Source organism: Lepidochelys olivacea (genome assembly GCF_965140295.1).
Source record: "Lepidochelys olivacea isolate rLepOli2 genome assembly, chromosome: 10".
In the NCBI taxonomy this organism is placed as follows: domain Eukaryota; kingdom Metazoa; phylum Chordata; order Testudines; family Cheloniidae; genus Lepidochelys; species Lepidochelys olivacea.
The window spans coordinates 44,085,216-44,106,249 of NC_140420.1; the positions used below are offsets into that span (position 1 = coordinate 44,085,216).

At 40.7% G+C, this 21,034-nt stretch overlaps 1 protein-coding gene across 2 annotated transcripts in view; it reads left to right on the top strand.

The window, feature by feature from the left end:
• Positions 1-7,858: 7,858 nt before the first annotated feature.
• Positions 7,859-21,034, top strand: part of MYO9A (myosin IXA) — a 398,158-nt gene continuing 384,982 nt past the window's right edge. For both annotated transcript variants that reach the window (XM_084641695.1, XM_084641696.1), the window contains exon 1: positions 7,859-7,980. The gene's annotated coding sequence lies outside the window, so the exon portion shown is untranslated. The remainder of the gene's footprint in view (positions 7,981-21,034) is intronic.

Consider the following 21,034-nt stretch of genomic DNA (forward strand, 5'->3'; position numbering starts at 1 on the left):
GATGGGCCCCCGCTTCCCCTGCCCCAAGGCCCCACAAATCCCTAATCAGTCTCTGCCTAGGGGGTGCACCCCAGTTTGGAGTCCCCACCGGAGTCCCGGTACTGAGGAAGGTCTCCTCCAAGGAGCACTGGCGCCGCTCTCCAGCCCGTAAGGCCAGTGCCACCAGGTGACACTGTTGGGAGTCCCTGGTGCCGCATAAGCGAAAGGCAGACAGGGGACGTTTCCCTGTCAAGAAGCTGCGAGGGGATTCCAGTGGGGTGTGTCGTCTGGTGGGACACCCACGGTCTGGACCTCAAGAACTGGTGCCGTTGACTCCGGCCCTAAGTAGACACACACACAGAGAGTCAGGAGGCTTTATTTACAATTTCCTGTAGAGACATGACTGGTAGCAGGCATGTGACCTACTATTACAGCTCCTTGTTTTAAATGCCCAAAAGACCTGGGACAAGCACATGTACCCTAAAGCCCAGTGCCCGTTACAGGCCCCCTTGTACATATGCATTACGATACAGCCTTCAGTTACATGATCACATGCTCTTTTTCCAGAAGAACACGCAGATGAAGTGTCAGGGGGTCCTTCTGACCCCACATAGCAATTTACTAGCGTCAGCCTGTCCAGACATTGGTCAGCGTATGAAGCTTCACCAAGAAAGGTAATGACAAATAACATAACAGATGACTAGTAGGAGAGAGAGGAAGTATTGCCCATTGGTTACTGCACTGATTTAGAATGAGAGAGACCTGGGTTCAATTATCTGTTCCACACTGGAATTCCTGTGTGACCTTGAGCAAGTCACTTAGTCTCTCTGTGCCTTAGGTCCCCATCTGTAAAATGAGGATAATAATGGTTCTCTATCTCTCAGAGGTGTTATGAGGATAAATACATTAAAGATTGTGAAGTGCTTTGAGATCTACTGATGAGAAGCCCACCTTGATTATCACTACAAAAGGTTTTTTTCTCTTTTGCTGGTAATAGCTCACCTTACCTGATCACTCTCGTTACAGTGTGTATGGTAACACCCATTGTTTCATGTTCTCTGTGTATATAAAATCTCCCCAGTGTATTTTCCACTGCATGCATCCGATGAAGTGAGCTGTAGCTCACGAAAGCTTATGCTCAAATAAATTTGTTAGTCTCTAAGGTGCCACAAGTACTCCTTTTTTTTTTTTTTTTTGCAGATACAGACTAACTCGGCTGCTACTCTGAAAGCTATATAAGAAGTAGGCATTGTTGTTGTTTACTAAATTCAGTGGGAGTTGGGTGCCTAACTCCTCGAAAATCCCAGTCTTCATTATTTGTGACAGTATTCACATAACATGAAAAGACTATCAGAGATTATTTTGGGATGTTGTCACTGATCTTCTATAAGATTTTCTAGAACTCCTCTCAAAAACCACCTGGGGATTTTTCTTGCTCTTTTCACCTACTCTTCTCTAGAGGGCAACCATTGCTATGGTATATTGGTGTCTCAAAATCAGTTTTAAATTAAACAAATCCAAAAATGAGTCATCCAAAGGGATGACCCAATAACTATATGCGACCTAGGCTTTGCTGCATGTAATGAACTAGTTAATTAAAAGTGTAAGAGGTGAGCCTTTCATAGGGCCCTGAAGATGGTCAAGCTCTAACAGAGCATTGGATTGAGTTGGCTTCCCAAGCAAGAGCAGTCTGGTAAAAATTCCGAATCATAATCTGGAAAATTCAGTTTCTAGAAGTGAAAGCGTGCCCCAGCTGTCATGATGGTTGTGAGAGAGTGTAAGGCAATGTCTCAAACAGCAGACCACCTCATTGTCCATATAATCCCAGACATGTGCAATGATATTCATACCTAAAGTGGAGAGGGCTTTTGATAAGGGCTTTTTCTTTTCATTCTCCAGATAATTTCAACCTTTATGATGTGCTGGGGATCGTCATGCTGGATGACAAATCCCACGGTCATTTAATCTCCTACCTAAAAGCATTGCTTAAAGGATTAGGATGTTTGTATTTTGAGCAATGTGTCTCTGAATGCATCCGATGAAGTGAGCTGTAGCTCACGAAAGCTTATGCTCAAATAAATTTGTTAGTCTCTATGGTGCCACAAGTACTCCTTTTCTTTCTTCTGTGTCAGTTTCCCCCAGTGTGTTCTTTGAGATTCAGTTTCTAAACATTAGATACTACGCTGCTTTATGGCTTTTTGTGTGCATGTGTCAAATATTATTCATCAAACAATCTACTGTTTCCGTGCTTTCTATTCTACTGTGTATGTACACATACCACTCCTATGAGAACTAGCTAAACATTCTCAGTGCAAGTGTTCTGTAAAGCTATTAGAATGTTAGTGTAGATATGAGTCAGATACCTTTTCTTCCATTTTTTTATGTAACCGTCCCATGTCTTTCCCTTTTTCTTCTCTCTTCATTTCCTGTCTGAAAGGGGTGCCTTTGAAGAATAGCAGCAGCAGTAGCTTTGATAGCAAGTAGATTTTAAAAAATGTGTGCATTTTATGACTACGCACATCTTAAGTGTCTTTATCAAGGATGTATTCTGGATGGCCGACTGCCTTTCCCTGCTGCTGGTTGGCATCCACTAATCTGTGGTTTCACTAGTGAGCGCTAGTCCTATTCTGTTTTACACTTTGCAGACAATGTGCATAAAGTGTGTCAGTAAAAAGGCATAGCACTATTCTCTTTCTCTAAGTCCTGATATGAACAGATATGTGTATTTTTATGGTGAAATATGTTTAACTCCCTTTATTGGATTATAGTAATGCCATTAATGTTATTCAAACCATACAAAATACGTTATTTGTTAGAAAGAAACAGAAAACATTAAACAGGTTGTAATTAAATTGTAATTCATATGAATATAGAGGAATGGAGGAAAGAGAAAAGTGATGGTCCAAAAACATTTTCCCTTAACTTTTGTATGCATTCTGGCAAACAGAAACTACATTTAGTGGCAGTTAAGGTTGTGACAGCACACAGTGCATCCACCCAAAACTTTAAACAAATGGAAATAAGTCAGGAGGATTTGTGCATTCCTTTCCACCTTCATGCTGCCTGTAAAGCTATAGATAATGTATGCCACGACCCCATAAGGCTTTTATTTCCAACTACAACAGCTCCCAACACCCCCGGCTCCCCCAAAAAACCAACATACCAGAACTTCATCAAACTTGCACTCTAATGCAAAACTTTAAAGCGTGTGCACTGATTTTTTTTATCCTTGTAAGTGAGTGATGGTGTTCCTACTGCAACAGAGAGATCATCAAATTTGGTGGGTTTGCCTTGATGTACATGTTTTCTGTGCCATTATGGGAAACATTTTATAAAATGCTCTGTAGACAAACACTACCTGTTGTGTACAACCGATATTGTTGCTTCTCATGTGCTGATTTCTAGAATATCAAGATACCCCAAAAGGTGTTAGATTTTTTCCAAAAGGGGTATAAAGAAAAGGTTTTGCTTATCTGGGACTGGGCAGTTGGTGCTGTAGTACAGGGGGTTTGCAAGATAATTAGTATTTATAGAATGAACATAGCTGGATCAGGAATGAGATTAGCAATATTAACATTTAAATTGTCACCTGTAGATTTCAGACTCAACCCTCTATTGAAATCAGTGGAGCAACACATCTCTGTTATTGTTTCAGACTCTGAGCAGACCCAGGAAGTCAATGCTGCATCAGTTTGCACTCAGGTCACATTGTCAATTTTCTAGAATTAGCTAGTAATTTTTTTTAATGAAAGCAAAGATACTGGAGCAGATTCCTGTTGCAAGTTGTGAATTCTGGAGTTAAGTGGCTCTGGTTACAACCATTTCTATTATGCACTATATGGTATATAATAAAGTTTGTGTGGTTGCAGTCTATACTCATGCTTTTATGCTCAATTTCCACATGCAGGATAGCTCAAAGATAGATAGATCTTTTATTGTGTTACTACTACTAATAGAAGTGAGTGAAGTGTAGCAGGAGGAGGGTCTTTTCTCATTTTTGAGATCAGATTGTTCTTTCTACTAGATGATTGTGTATTGCTATAACAATTATATTTAATATTTTTCCATATGTAAACATAAAAAGGGGAGATGGGGGCAAGTATTACATTTTCCTTTCATATTTTGCCTACCTGTCCAGCTTAATAATAGTGACAATTTACTTATTATTCTCTGAGACTGAATGCTTTCCAGGAAGACTTGATTTTTAATTTGTTTTGTTTTTTGTTTTTATATCATTGCTGTAGGATGAGTTAATACATAAAAAGGTAAATAAACCCAGTCATGCAGGGCAAATATTAAATAAGCATAAATAAACATAAGCCGTTTCCACCCTATGAATGACATTTTAAAGTAGGAACTTGTTTTTCTAAATCTGTCTGTCTATCTATCTCTGAGTTCTCAGTCTAATGTTTTGTTGGATTTAGTGTTAATCTTTATAGGTATTTGAATATTTCCCTAGTCAAATTTCTCAACTAGACTTGTAACTTAAAGATAATGTAGGCTTCTTTCTGTCAAGTCATCTGTTACATATTTTATGAGTGCTAAAGAACCTTCTTAGATGTTTGTTTTTGTTCACCCTGGAGCTCTTTGCATGAGTAAGGATCGCATCTATGTTTATAATGCCACTTTCAGAAAATATTCCTACCAATTTTATTTCTCAGAATTAGCATAGATCAATTAAAAGAAAAAAAACTTTAATTGACTGTAATGATGCACTTGATTTTTGCTGAGGTGCAAAAAGCATTTCCCCCCTCTTCCAGGTAAAATTTAGTGCTTGTGTAATATGCTAGAATGACATCACTATACCTCGAAGTCTGTGCTTTACATAGTAGGTGCAGGTGAGCAGTGGAAGTTCCCAGTACTGTCCTACCAGTCTGCCTCCACTCAGTTCTGGGAGGACCACTAATGATTGAGAGTAATGGAATATTCATGGCCTATGCAATCCTTGGCCGCTCTGCTAAAACAGCTAACAAGGCCATTTTGCTCTGGCAATAATGATTTTTAGCGAGGTTGGCATCTGTGGTACTTCAGGGAGTTTCTAGCTTTTTGGGGTGCTAGAAAAAGTCTGACTTTAGCCTCATACTTTACCATGCATCAAGGCACAGTACTTCAGAGTTTAATAGACACCATGTTGTGGCATGGTGCTTGCTTACTTGACAGTGTCTTTTTAAGGTTGCACGGTTTTTCCTTGACATGCTTGGATTTATCACAAAAGATGTATTTAATCCACTGTTTGTGCCACTCATTGTATATCATCATACAACCCTGTATTTAGAAGATTTTTTTTTCCTGCAAGTGCCAGATTTAGCAAAAGTATCTGGCTTCTGTGCCACACTGCCAACTTTTTTTCCAGTGTCTTCAGCCATATGGGTTAGCTAGATGCATTATTTTTTGCTGAATTGGGCCATAAGTGCATAGAATGTTTTGGCAATAAATTCTAAATGATTTTTTCTTAAGTTTGACAGTTTAATATCTTAAAACATTCAGACTCGTTCATAGTAGAGAGATTGACTTGAAAACTCTTCCTTCTGATCTGGTTTATTATATTCTAGTCTAGAAGCTCCCTCCCACTCTTACAAGAATGTGGAATAGTTACTGTTCTCAATCATGGACTAGATGCTGCCCTGGGATTTCTTGAAGTGAGCTTCATACTGGTCCTCATAGTGGGCTAGGTACCTCTCCCCTCTTCTCACTGTAATAATGAGCTGGTTACTGTTGTACTATCTGAAGTACCTGTGTTGCAATTTTAGCTAAACAAGAACTTTTCTACATGGTCAGTGAAAGCATGAGCCATTCAGTGTGGTTCTACTCTGAATAGAGACTGTAAAAATGATATTGTGAGATTCCATGTTTGTGTGTGCTCAGTTTACAAGTAGCAGTATGTTTTGTTATGTTTTTAAATTGCCTGCTAATGTTTTATTACCAGTCAAAAAGATTCTGCAGGCCAGATTCTGTCCTCAGCTCTTCACAACTGTGTTTTCTTCATTGAGGTAGTACAGCTATAAAATAGGCTAGAATTTGACTTTCAACTGGAATTTAGTTAACTATTTTTAATTTATGTGTAATAAGGAAATTAGAATCCAGATTGCTTTGTTGGCTGTCTAGTCCATTCAGGGAAAACTTATTTTTGTCTTTAAAGTTAGCATATATGGCTGAATATATTCAGGGATCAGAATTAATTACTAAGAAATTGCTATTTCTACATAGTTACTTTCCAGAATAGAAATATACTTTAAATTTGTATTAATTTCCAAGGTTTGATGGTTTTTGTAAACTTTTGTTTTGGAGGAAAAGGTTAGAAGGTAGAACCTGCCTCTATTTCTCAATGCATTTTATGTTGTCCCTCTATGTAGATTATAATCTCCTTGAAGTCCCAGATTGTTTTGTGTCTTGTACAGCACTAAACTCAATGTCTTTCAATAAATAACCTTTTTCAAGTGCATTTTTTAAAGTTGCCTTTGGTTTGTAAAAAATTAAAACAAACTGTGGGCTCTTAACCAGGAAGATGTTGGTTTTTTTTTATTTGAATTCATATCTGAGAAATTTTGGGGGATAAACTCTCTAAAATGTAAATAACTGGTGCTATGCCTTAATTTATAGGTTAACTGATCATCTGATATGTTTAATCCATTCCAGAATTAACTAGTTGTGAAATCTGCCATGAAGTAAACTACAATTTAAAGCATTTTGAAAGCCCCTCTCAAAAAGGAGGTAGATTCTGTTGGACGGCTTGCTGAAACAGATAATCTGTTCTAAGAGGATGAGTAACGTTGCAATTTGTTTGCATTTGATTACGAATTGTAACCAACGTTTGTTCCATTTGTTCACTTGGCATAAAGGGAGCTGTGGAAAGCATGCAACCATGTTTATCATACCCCACTTAATAGCCTTTGTGTGGAGCTATGCAAAAGTTAAGGGTGAGGTTTTGGGAAATAAAAGAGAATTACCAGTTTAAAAGTTTCCAGGAAAGCTTGGCTCATGATAGTGAGTGAACCTCTGGAATCTTTTTTTATAAGCCACCTTCCCCATCCCCCCATATAACAAACTGCTTTGGGATTGTTGCTTTTCCTTATTCTTTAGGGGTTTGAAGTTGCTTAATAAGTATTTAAAAGTGGTTAAATTAAGACTTGTAGGTTGGGAGGTATTGAGCACATGTAGTTTTGCAGAAACGTCTTAGGTATATATGTTTAATGTTAAGAAAATTGTTCTAATTCACTTAATACACTAAAATTTAGAGCATCACCTGGGTGTTTCCTTGCAAAGCAATTTTCTATAATTTTTTTAAATCTTATTTTATTGTACACTGTCAACGGTGTAGAAATACACTATGCGATTTATGGTACTGAGCTCGGGTGAAGTGGGTGGATCTTGCTAGGAAGAAAGGATAGTGCATGATGTCATCTCCTCCTTCCTTTCAGTATAAGATTCTACTACAGCCTTGAGCAGCTGGCAAGGCTGCGCAGCTATTTAATGGAACACGCTGCTGAGCGCTGATTTGCCTTTGTTTTTTTTTCTGTGATACTGTTTCATGAAATAATTTGCCTTCCTATTTCGATCTACAGCACAAGCTAGAGAGAGCAGAAAGTGATAGTGAGACTGGGGCAAAAACGCACGTTTGTTTCACAGTTAATTGAGAGCTGCCTTCAGTGGTAATGTGCAGATGTTGAAATCTATATGAACAGCTGAAGGATTTAAAAAAAAAAAAAGCTGCATTGTGCTGTAGCCGAGTTGGTGCATGTTGTGGAAGTAAGAAGTGTCATAACAGAGGCCGAACTTGGAACTGGCATTTGCAAAGAAGTTGAAAAGAAGAAAAGCTTTATACACAAAATTGCTGCTGGGGTTGCTGATCCTGCGCTTTTTTTTTTTTTTGGGGTGAAAGTTATCAGTGTCTGAGAGTCCACAAGGAAAATATAGCTGCATCTTCATTGATGGGAGTGGAGCGAATTTCACTGCATGGTGAAGACTGGGAAATGATCAGGACAGAGACAGAAGACTTGGAGGGTACTGTAAGAGTATACATTCATTTAACTGATTATTTTTACCATACAGATGTTAAAGAAATAGGAAAGTGGCACTCAGAGAATATGGTACAAGAAAAGTGTTTTGTAGAGCTAGCTGTTTTGTAAGCTAGATACGCAGAATGATGTGTTAACGTGTCCGTATTGCGAGCCCCAAATGTTCAAAAAAACGTGAGTCAGGCTCCAAAAAATTACAATTGACTTAAAAATAATGTGTTTTTTAAATTACATTTGGGATGTTTTTATTTGCTTTGTGGTGTTCTAGCCTTTGGGGGTACAGGTTTTCATGCTTTTATCCACATCCATGAGGGCTAGAAACATACTTTAAGAATGAAAGCTGAGATTTTCATGTATTCACATAACTCCAGGGAGCTGGGGGTTTAAAAATAGCACCAATTATTGCAAGATGCAATAAAATCACGAGTTGGGAGCACTGAAATATTTTATTCAAATCTAGTAATGATTGTAACAAAGATGCAGTTTAGAGAACTTTATCATTAGAGAGGTTTGAAAATGTTCCCTTTTCACAATTGGATTATAATTGAGAAACATTTGTATTACCAGGGTAAATGAGAGAGCACCTATTTTACAGTGAAATAGTTTGATCTTGTCCAAGCACTGCCCAATTCCACTGGTGAATTTTTCAGTTATATCAAAGATCCTAGTTAAAGGATTTGAAATTAACAAGAGATCACGTGACCTGATTTCTTAAATCTCAGTAACCTTTTGTGGAGTAAATTTTGTGTAGCAGTTTATGTATAGTTTCACCATTTGTAGGGTTGTTTGATTATTTTTTTTAATAATTATTGCTATAGTTCTTTGCGGACAATACAAGAAAACCAATAGGTTGTTTATTTGTGTATATAAAATAGATTGAATTATCCTAGGACAGTAACCTGCATACTGAGAATCAGGCTAATGAAAAAATGTAAATAATAGAAATTTTGGAACTGAGTAAAATTGTTGTAGAAAAGACTCACTTCATCGGATGCTGTAGCTCACGAAAGCTTATGCTCAAATAAATTTGTTAGTCTCTAAGGTGCCACAAGTACTCCTTTTCTTTTTGTGAATACAGATTAACACGGCTGCTACTCTGAAACCTGTCAGTATTTGCCTAGTATGTTAATTCTTAACATACACATTAGGGGCTTGTCTTCACTTAAAATGCTGCAGTGGCTCCACTGTAGCACTTCAGTTGAAAACATTACCTACACTGACAGGAGGGGTTCTTCCATCAACATAGGTATTCCACCTCCCCAAGAGAGGGTAGGTAGGTTGATGGGAGAATCATAGAATCATAGAATATCAGGGTTTGGAAGGGACCTCAGGAGGTCATCTAGTCCAACCCCCTGCTCAAAGCAGGACCAATCCCCAATTAAATCATCCCAGCCAGGGCTTTGTCAAGCCTGACCTTAAAAACTTCTAAGGAAGGAGATTCCACCACCTCCCTAGGTAACGCATTCCAGTGTTTCACCACCCTCCTAGTGAAAAAGTTTTTCCTAATATCCAACCTAAACCTCCCCACTGCAACTTGAGACCATTACTCCTTGTCCTGTCCTCTTCTACCACTGAGAATAGTCTAGAACCATCCTCTCTGGAACCACATCTCAGGTAGTTGAAAGCAGCTATCAAATGCCCCCTCATTCTTCTCTTCTGCAGACTAAAGAATCCCAGTTCCCTCAGCCTCTCCTCATAAGTCATGTGTTCCAGACCCCTAATCATTTTTGTTGCCCTTCGCTGGACTCTCTCCAATTTCTCCACATCCTTCTTGTAGTGTGGGGCCCAAAACTGGACACAGTACTCCAGATGAGGCCTCACCAATGTCGAATAGAGGGGAACGATCACGTCCCTATTGACCTAGTCTCCTTTTGACCTAGTACTCTCTATGCCCGGGGGCTAGGTCATTTTAAACATGTGCTTTGAATAGGAATGGACTGTGGAATAAGACCCAAATAGATTTGTAAAGGTTGTTGTACTGCCAAGAGGGTGAGCTGAAGATTGTTTAGAAAGATTCTTCAAAACACAATAGAGAACATTCATTTTTATAAAGATCCTTCACTCTGACTATAGATGAGAGGTACTGTTATCAAAAAGCAGATTCTACTTTAGTTACCAGCAGCTGTTCAATTAGTCAGAGGGTTGAAATTCACATTGCAGAAATAAACAAAATTAAAATTCCATTAAGTCATTACTTCATTGAAAAACTACATGTAGCACCAACCTTATAGTACAAAAATATAATGTTGAATGTGTAAGATTTATTTTAAACCCTTTACTTCTTCTTCATTACAATTATATATCGCCTAAACTACATTAAAAGAACATTAAGGTTATAAAGTCAAGCACTCAAAAGTTAGAAAACATCAAAAAATTTTTCCATTGAATGCATCCGATGAAGTGAGTTGTAGCTCACAAAAGCTTATGCTCAAATAAATTTGTTAGTCTCTAAGGTGCCACAAGTACTCCTTCTCTTTTATCAAAATTAAGGTGGCCATGCAACTTAATTCATCCCCTTGTGTGTGTATATATTGTAAATCTAAAATGACATGATCATATTCAGTTTTTTCCACAGGACCTCTGCCTCATTAAGTATACGAGATGGGCAGTGTTCACTGAATGAGCAGCTATTCAATATTTTATGTTATCCTCATCATTCCGTGTTTGTGGTCCCATGCGTTATTCACTGCACACCATCCAAATCCTGCCTGCACTGAATAAAGAATTATTAATTTTCTCTTTGGCTTTTTTTATGCATCTTACTTCACTGCAAACGTTAATGATTTCATCATCTCTACACCCTGGTGGGGCAAGATGATTGTGTTATCCTCCTTTTACGTAGGCAAATGGAGGCACAGAGATTAAAACCAACATTGATTCAAATTGGGCACCCAAAATTAGTTAACACTTTTGACATTTTGGCCCTGATTTTTCAGAGTACTTGGGATTTACAGCACTTACATGTTTTAGAGCAGAGCTCCCATTGATCTCTATTGCATTTGTGATTTCTCAGAACTTCTGAGGTCTGATTTGCATGTATCTCTCACGCTAATACCGAGAAAATGAGGAAGACACAGTGGCCACTTGAGCACATTTTGGTTTGTGACTTGCCCAGCATCACACAGGAACTCTGGCAGAGGCAAGGATAGAAACCAGTAATCTCTGATGGCATTCAAACTACCCTGATCACAAAACCAGCCTTTCTCCTCCTGCAATCCCCTGCCTCATTCATCACACACCTTCCAACTTTGAGTCAGGAGTCCTACAGATAAATGACATTCACTACACAATCCTGATTCATTCCCAGAGCACCATCCATCCTGTGCACTTTTTGAAGCAGGGAAAAAAAGTTTGTGATTGTCTGATTAAAGATTGTATCACAATTTATATGCGCAGGGAGGCTGAATTAAGATTGCACAGCCAATCCAAAAAGCCTCTGACTTTTTTTTTGAAAAGTGAGAGAGTGTAATACTTTGACTTCCCCTCAGTGGGGGAAAAATAGTGAGAGTAGACTTTTTTCTTCTGCTTCCTCTTACTTTTTGTCCACTGGAAAAAGTGTAGGATAGGAAGTGAAATGGTAGGGCTTTTTCCAGTTTGCTTTTTAAAAATTTTTTTTTAAACATACATGCATCCTCCTTTCTCTTCTCCTGCCCCCTCCCCCCCCACGGGGAAAACTTTTATCAAACTATTACGAATATGGTTAAAAAACTGAAGAAAATCAAAACATTTGCGCAAACATTTTCACATATAAAAAAAGACCAGTTTTGTACACCTCTACTGGAGACCAATTTGGAACAGGCCAAGACAGAGTGGTCAGTCTCTCTCGGGGCAGGAAAAAGGGCTTCTTACAGTAAAGCCCATGGCTGCTCACTGGGAGGCTATAGAAACTTTTAGTTACAGTTTTCAGGGGGTGATTCCATCACCCTTTGCTAACTAGATCCTTGCTGATCAGCCAGTGTTAGGAACTCAGGATTTTTTTGTGCTCTCTTCATGCTCAGGGCAGATAGCATGTTCTTTCGTCTCTTGAGCCCTACTACCGTGACCCTACTCTCATCAGCACTCCCTCTGCAGATTTGGTGGGCTTTGGGAGGGGGAAGGGTGAGGGGGCTGTGCTGTTGGGCAGCGTGTTAGACTTCAGCACTCTGCCTGTTCAGGGTGATGGGGGCTAAAGAAGTGATCAGAAAAATCTATGCTGGAACGCCACAGCACTCAGCAGTGGGAAACCCATTGGTCCAGATGAATGCTTTGTTGTACAAACCTGATTGATTTACATGTATGGAAAATCTCTTCTCAGTCCCTTACTATGGGCAAAGTTGGTGCAGATGTTACTGCTGTTATCAGTGATGTTGCTAGCTGTGCTGTGAAACAGTCTAAAAATGTAACTCTTTTGAGGGATGATATTATGACCTTTAAATTATGCTCACAAGTTTTTATGTATTTCTAGTCAGTTACGTGCACTATTTGCAGGGTTTTGGATTCTGTGTGATATCTCAGTGGTTAGACTCAATGCCATATCTCATTTCTGCCATATCTCACTTCACTCTCAAAGCTGTGTTTGAAAGCAGTGAAATAGGTGTTTTTAAATAAAACCAAATACAAGTCCAACATGGATTAGTTGGAGTAGTATTTTAAAGTATTGAGAAAGAGATGTGCTATATGTTTTGTGTTTTTTTTAAAGTTAAGCAAGTAATGAGGATACTAGACTGAAATCCCACAAACAAACACAAATTTCACTGAAAGTAAGAATAAACGGACCCATTGAGGGTTCTCCTGACAAATTATGAGTAACACAAGCATTTAAACACTTTTTTTATGGTTTGACATGGTTTGGGTCCTGCAATGGAATTTCAGCCTTAGTACATACTGTTGAGGGTGCATAATTCTATATATTCTTAGGGTCCCAAAGTGATTGATGTGTTACTCTTGCTGTTATATTTTTAAAGGTCAAATATTTTAGTCATTTGTTTACATCATCAATGGGACTATTGTGTTCATATGGAGCATTTTTTCAAGAGACAATGCTGAAGTCTTCAAGAGGAATTAATATGGCAAAAATGTATTTGCTGCTTATATTAGCATACATTGTGTTAGATTTGGAATACAGAAAATACCATACTGTTGTCCTTCCATACCCCACCCCCAATCATTAATTACTTTTAAAAGGCCTAATCCTGCCTCTCTACAAGGGGATCGACTAGATGAACTCTTGAGATCCCTTTGTTTCTGTGATTTTTACATAGGCAGTCTTTCTGGTTACATTTTCACAGCAGGACACTGGATTTTATGTGCATTGCTTTAATTGATGTTAATAATAGTAATTCTTCTTTGAGTGCTGGTCCCTATGTATATTCCATTGTGGAGTATGCACGTGCCCAAAGCTGGAGAATTTTGAAAGCAGCGTCCTGTGGTCTGCACATGTGTGCTTGTTCACCTCGTGCCTCCAACTGAGGAGATAAAAGGTGGGGTAGACCGACCACATTTCTAGTTCCTTCTCACCGCCAGATAGTCCAGGTAGGAACCTTCAGTGTCCAAAGCGTTGGCTTTCTTCCGTTATCTGTGAACATATATTTAGGTCTGTGTAAATAGTTTGTAAAAGTTTTTGAGTTAAAATTTTTTTATCTAATTGTTTTTTAGTGTTTTATAGTTAGCCTCCTTGGCATGGGGAGCCCTCCCTTATTCCCACTACATGCCCCGTTTTGGGGACTATGCCCAGGACTTTGGGCTTCAAGTTTGTGTTTACTACTTGAGATCCTTCTTGGTCAGCAATGACCACCGGTGCTGCCTGTATCGTCAAGTTGCAGTGGGGGAGGTTTAGATTGGATATTAGGAAAAACTTTTTCACTAAGAGGGTGGTGAAACACTGGAATGCGTTACCGAGGGAGGTGGTAGAATCTCCTTCCTTAGAGGTTTTTAAGGTAAGGCTTGACAAAGCCCTGGCTGGGATGATTTAACTGGGAATTGGTCCTGCTTTGAGCAGGGGGTTGGACTAGATGACCTTCTGGGGTCCCTTCCAACCCTGATATTCTATGATTCTATGATTCTATGATTCAGGGATTCCCACGTGTGGTAAGGGGCAGTATCTGCTATTTGTTCCCTGGTAGTATCTGGGAAGGGTGGGAACTTCACCTTAGGAAACACCTAATGGAATAGGCCTTGAGGTTGCAATCAGACCTGGGCTGGGAGACTTCCATGACTCAGCAAGGATTGTGCCATCCCAAAAGGTCCAACTCGGGAGCAAGAGACAGTACCTCCACAGATCCCTCGGTAGCGTCTGGTCTGGAGAGCAAGGAACATGCTCATAAGCATGAGACTAAATCTTCCTCCAAATCCACTTTGTAGAATATGGATTCAAGCCCTGCCTAAATTGAACAAGTCTCTAACATCAGACATAGTATGTTCTAAGTCTCAGCTGCGTGATAAAAAAGCTCACAAGTCTAGGGCTCCACCAGCACTGGATATCAATTCGCCAGCACATGTGCTTCTAGTTCAGGGGTCGGCAACCTTTCAGAAGTGGTGTGCCGAGTCCTCATTTATTCACTCTAATTTAAGGTTTCGCTTGCCAGTAATATGTTTTAACATTTTTAGAAGGTCTCTTTCTATAAGTTTATAATATATAACTAAACTATTGTATGTAAAGTAAATAAGGTTTTTAAAATGTTTAAGAAGCTTCATTTAAAATTAAAGTGCAGAGCCCCCCAGACCGGTGGCCAGGATCCGGGCAGCATGAGTGCCACTGGCAATCAGCTCACGTGCTGCCTTTGGCATGCATGCCACAGGTTTCCTACCCCTGTTCTAGTTCATCCCAAACACAAACCTTGGGATCTGCCATCACCAACGAAGACCGATCACTGAGAGCCTCTGTTATCCCCAGTATTGTCTTTGTCTTCAGTGGCTGTTGCTCACAGGCTGTCTCGACTGAGGGTTGGGTGGACAGAATCCCTCTCACTTCAGGATGAGCCAAGACATGTGCTCTACCTGAGGACATCTTTGCTGTCCCAGATCTGGAGTTCTTACTCAGTTGGATCCCTCCCTCTACCAGGAGAGCCAGCCTTTGGGAGGAGTCTGTCTCCCATTCTACTCCCCTCCAATGGCATTGTCGATGTCGCTACTGGACCCAGAATCAGTTTTCTCCTTATTGGGAGATTTTGAACTGCCCAATGAACCATTACTACCTCCTCCAAGACACACCTTCCTGGTCAGAAGGCCTGAACCAGCTTGGGACCAACCTACACCTCGGTACCTTGGAACTGTTGGTCCCCATGGAATGGGGACCTCCACAACCACCATTCAGTTCATTCTGTTGGCCATATTGGGGGCCATGGAACCAGTTCCATCCTCAAAGTTGGTCCAGTCTGCTAGGGAGTTGCCCATTCCCATGCATTTAAGAGAGTAACTGGAACTGCTCCTTGATCCAACTGAGGAGGAGAAGGAATACACACTGGATCCAGTGGTTTCATTAGAACCGATGATGTTGCCATCTTTGTCTCCAGATAAGACATTGACTCCAGTATCTCCACCCATGCTCCTCCACCCCCCCCATGACGACAAGCAATTCCAAGAATGTCTTAGCAGAATTGCAGGGGAACTGCAGATTCCTCTTGAAGAGATTCAGGATCCTCATAACAAGCCCCTGGACATACTTCAGTCTAATAGCGCTCCCTGTTAACGAAGCCATCCTGGAGCCAGCTAGAGCATTCTGGCATACTGCAGCTTACCTGTGCCCGTACCCATAAGAGGGCAGAGAATTGGTACTATGTCCTAGCCAAAGGGGTGGGATTTCTGTTGTCTCACCCTGTCCCTAACTCTTTAGTGGTCCAGGCTGTCATGGAAAGCTCTAGCCAACAATACTCTCTATCTACCATGACTGATAAGGAGGGCAAGTGTCTCGATTTATTGGGAAGGGAAGGTCTTCTAATTTCTAGTTCAGAATAGCCAACTACGTATGACTTCCTGAACTATTCAAAATTCATGGTGGGCTCCAACCACTTTCAATATAGAGTATTCCCTTTTGGCATTGTTACTATGCCCCAAGTCTTTATCCAGGTGTTCTCTGTAGTAGCAGCTTCTATCCGATTCTGTGGTTTCATCATTTTCCCCTACATTGATGACTGGTCATCTGGTCATACCAAGAGGCCTATGCATCGACTTTGACAATGGTGCAACTCCTCTCTTTTTTGGGGATCAGCATAAATGCTGAAAAATCCATCCTTACCCTGACACAGGCTTTAAACTTCATGGGGGAGTCTTTAAATTCACTCATGGCAAGGGCTTACCTACTGACGGAAAGGTTTCAGAGTATGAACAATCTCCGAGATCAGGTCATAAGCAGCCCCAGAGTACCTGTCAACATTTGTCTCTCTCTCCTCAGTCATATGGCTCCATGCACTTACGTCATGCCATTCCAAGATGCCACCTTCATTGCCTACAAGTGTGGCTTCAAACAGTGTACTTGCCAAACTGGCAGTCCACGAAAACACTAGTGACTGTTCCTGCCAAAGAGGTATCATCCCTGTTATGGTGGAAGAATCTCCATGTGTCAACATTCCCTTTCTCACCTCTGCTTCAGACAGTGTTAGGTTGGGGAGCTCACAAGGACAACCATACAGCACAGGGCATCTGGACATCGGAGTTGGGAGCAGTTTGAAGGGCTTGTGAAACCTTTTCTCCCATTCATTCAAGGTCCCCCTGTCCTCATAATGTCAGACAACATCATGACTATCTCTTACATCAGCAAACAGGGAGGAGCGAGATCTGTCCCCCTGTGTGCAGAAGCAGTCAGTCAGTAGAACTGGTGAATTGGCAATCAATTGCCCTGTTGGCAGACAATCTCCTAGGAAACCAGAATGTGCTAGTCGACTCAGCAAACGCTTCTCTGTCTATTAAAAGTGGGAACTACACAGTGAACTGTTTTTGCTCTCTGGGGGACCCACTACCACTGTTTGCCTCCCAAACAAGCAGGAAATGCTACATACACTGTTCCAGAGGAGCCCTAGGTTGCCACGCACAGAGCCACACTCTACTTTTTACATAGTCAGCCCACCTGAACTGTATCTTCCCTCCACTCCCACTCCTGCCTCAAGTTTTACACAAGACTTGGCAGGACAGAACACTAATCATTCTCATTGCTCCCGTACAGTTTTGGTTCCTCAACCTCCTATGCATGTCATCTTGAACATAGATTGTTATTCAATGTTTCCCAATCTCCTGACCCAGGAAAATGCCAAGATCAAGCATCCCAACCCACAGCCGCTTCATCTCAGAGCTTGGTTTTTGGATGGGCATTGTCCTTTGACCGATCATGTTCTGAAGCTGTACAGAACCTCCTTTCTAATAGTATGATGGATTCCACTAGAAAATGTTACCTAGCCAAGTGATTTGTTTTTCTCTGTTGGCTCATCAAAGACGTATACCCCCAGAAGCTGCTGATATTCCTCTCACTCTTGACTATATTCTTTCCTTAAAGACAGCAGTTTTGTCTGTCAGTGTCTTATGGGTCCATTTGGCAGCAGTCAGTGCATACCATCCACCTTCACAGGGCTATTCAGTCTTCACACACCCACCAACTGACAGATTCTGATTATGCCTTTCCAGAATTTTTCCACCTCTGAAAAAGCTTGCTCCTCAATGGGACTTGAGTCTTGTTATCTCTGTACTCACTGAGCCTCCTTTTGAATCGTTAGCTTCTTGCTCCATGTCTCTCCTATCCACATTCCTCGTAGCCATCGCCTCAGAAAGGTTGTTGAGCTTGGAGTGCTGATGGCAGATCCTCCTTAAGCTATATTCCATAAGGACAAAGTTTCATTACGTTAATGCCCTAAATTCACCCCCAAAATAGTCTGTTCCACCTGAACCAGTCAGTTCACTTACCTGTGTTCTTCTTCAAACCACATGCATCCTCAGAAGAAAGGCGGTTCCATTCCCTCAGTGTTTGGTTAGCCTTGACCTTTTTACCTGCGGAGAATGGCAACAAACAGTCTGGGAGATTTTCTGATTGGTTTTGAAGTGGAAAGAGTCAGGGGTCAGGCTCTATCCTCTCAAAGAATTTCAAATTGGATCTCTGGCTGTATTTTGCTCTCAGCTGTCTAATTTCCCCACTTCTCATAGATAAGAACTCGTTCCACAAGAGCTCAAGCAATGTATATGGCATTAAGTTACTGCAATCTTTATGTATAGAAAGCTCAAATTGATATTACTGTGTCCTGATATTTCAATGCAGGGTGGAGGTGGGCAATTTTCTACCTAAACCCTGCTGTGGTAGACTTGAGGTAGAATTGAGCAGTCTTGGTCTCGTTGTGGGGCGCAGATCACTTGTAGGTTTAAACTAGGGTAAATGGTGGATTCTCTGAAATTTGAAGTGTTTTAATCCAGGGCCCCGCTGCCGCGGGGGAGAGGAAGTGACTTCCATGACCTCAGTGAATGATTCACAGCCTTACTTATGAGGTGCTTGAGTTTGAAACAGTAAGAGATGAAAATAATAAATACAAGTATATAAAAATATGTTGTACAAATATAATTGATACCTGCTTGGCTCAGTTGTAATAAGCAGAAGTTTGAAATCCAAATGGTGCCATCAGTCATCTAGAAAAGGTGGATAGAAGTATAATTATTTTATTTTGAAGTTCCTTTTGTTAAAAGCTTTTCATTTTTATTACGTTAGTTATAATTGTGGGAATCCTGACCCCAAGCAGTTATAGTGAATACTACCAGAATAGGAACTTTTTGTATTAAGCTTGTTGCTTTCATTATGCCTGTTTTCTTACACAATGAAAACAGTCATAATGGACCCAAATGAAAGCTTTTGTGCATGTGAATGAATCATCAGCAGTGAGTTACAAGGAAACAATTCCTTCAGGGGAATGCTAGGTAACTTTATATATCACCAGAGTAAAATTTGGTTGCTCTGTCTCACCAGAACCTCGAGATGGAATTAATTCTTTGTAGCCCTCTGCAGATGCTTTGTAGCTTAGCGTCGAAGGCTATTTTTAAAGTTTGTGAAGACTTCTAAATAACCAAAACTTATGTCAGTGCAGCAACTGTTAGAAATCACTAGAACTGTCGAGCAAAAAGACGATACAGTATGGATTGTATTAAAATTAATTCATTGCCTTGTGCTGGCAATATTAGCTGAGAATTAATGCAATACTTTTTCCTCTCTGGAGTCTTAGTGGAATTATATAAATGTTTAAAAGTTCTATTGTGGTTAGTTAGCATTTGGAATTCACTGTTAAATTATTCAAATTCATATCTGCAGATGATGCAATATTCATGGCTGAGATTTCTTTTCCTCCTGGCTTCTCACCTGACTTATGCGTTGTAATCAAATAGTTATTGGAAGAAGTAAAACAACTTTTGTCACTCACATCAGTTTTTTTTTAACTAAAAAAAACCCCAGCCACCTACCACTTAGACCATAATATTTGTACTTTACAATTTATATTAAGAAATCACATTATCTTCCATTGGAAATGCAGCATTCTAGGATGAAGCACAGCAGCTGCTTTAAAAGTGCTTTATGTAAATTGAGAAAAGCAAGTGATGACCTATTTGTATGCATTTGAAACTGCAGTAGTTCATAGATTCCAAGGCAAGAAGGGACCACTGTGATAATCTTATCTGATCTCTTGTATAACACAGGCCATAGAACTTCCCCAAAATATCCAATTTTGATTTAAAAATGGTCAGTGATAGAGAATCCACCACAAACTTTGGTAAATTGTTCCAATGGTTAATTATTCTCACTGTCAAAAATGTACGCCTTATTTCTAGTCTAAATTTGTCTATCTTCAACTTCCAGCCATTTAATCATATTATACCTTTCTCTACTCAGTTGAAGAGCCCAGTATTAAATATTTGTTCCTCAGTGTTTAAAGTTAAAATGTAAAACTGAGATTGAGAATTATAACTAATGTATCAAAATTAATTTTAAAAACCCCATCAATTTTCACCTTCTGAAGAGCAAAAAAATTCTCAGGATTAAAAGAAAAAGTTTACTTGAGGATTAGATTACCAGTACTGCCTTTAAAACAAACATCCCTGCTCTGGATTATTATATTGCTATTCACAGTTGACATGTTGTTCAACAAAACTCCAATAAGCATGTGAGTCTGTGGTCACCAATAAAATGCAACATGAATTCAGATTCATATGCTATGGCAAAAAGTAACAAATTGGCTTAGTCAGCACTACCTGTTAACTGTCATGATTATCCTAGAACCAGGGGTGAAAGTAAGTAAAAGGATTTACTGGTATGCTGGAGTTCTGAGCATGGGGCGTGGCCTCAACCGGAATAGGTGTGGCCTCAACCGGAAGAGGCAGGCCCTTTAAATCCCTGGGCCCTTTAAATCTCGATTTAAAGGGCCCGGGGCTCCAGCTGCGGTGGCAGCTGGGAGCCCCAGGCCCTTTAAATCACCTGCAAGCTACCAGCTGCAGAGGCGGCTGGGAGCCCTGGGGCTTGGGGGTGATCGGGGGGGAGGGATAGCTCAGTGGTTTGAGCATTGGCCTGCTAAACCCAGGGTTGTGAGTTCAATCCTTGAGGGGGCCATTTAGGGATCTGGGGCAAAAATTGGGGATTGGTCCTGCTTCAAGCAGGGGGTTGGACTAGATGACCTCCTGAGGTCCCTTCCAACCCTAGCCTTCTATGATTCTATGATTTAAAGGGCCCAGGCTCAAGCTGCCGCTACTGCAGTGGAGCCCCAGACTCTTTAAATCACTGAGGAGCCTTGGGGACTCCTGGCTGCCACTGTTACCCCGGGGCACTGGGCTCTGGCAGAGCTTTAAAAGACCTAGGGCTCCGCTGTGGTAGCAGCTGCCGGAGCTCCAAGCCCATAAAATCCCCGTCTGAGCCCTGCTGCCCGAGCCCTGGGGTAGTGGCGGTGGGGCTCCGGCAGCAATTTAAAGGGACCTCGGGTGGTAGCAGGGGCTGAAGCCTCGGGGCCCTTTAAATGCCCGCTGGAGCCCCGCCACTGGTACCCCAGGGCTCGGGCAGCAGGGCTCAGGCAGGGATTTAAAGGGCTCGGGGCTCTAGCAGCCGCTACTGCTCC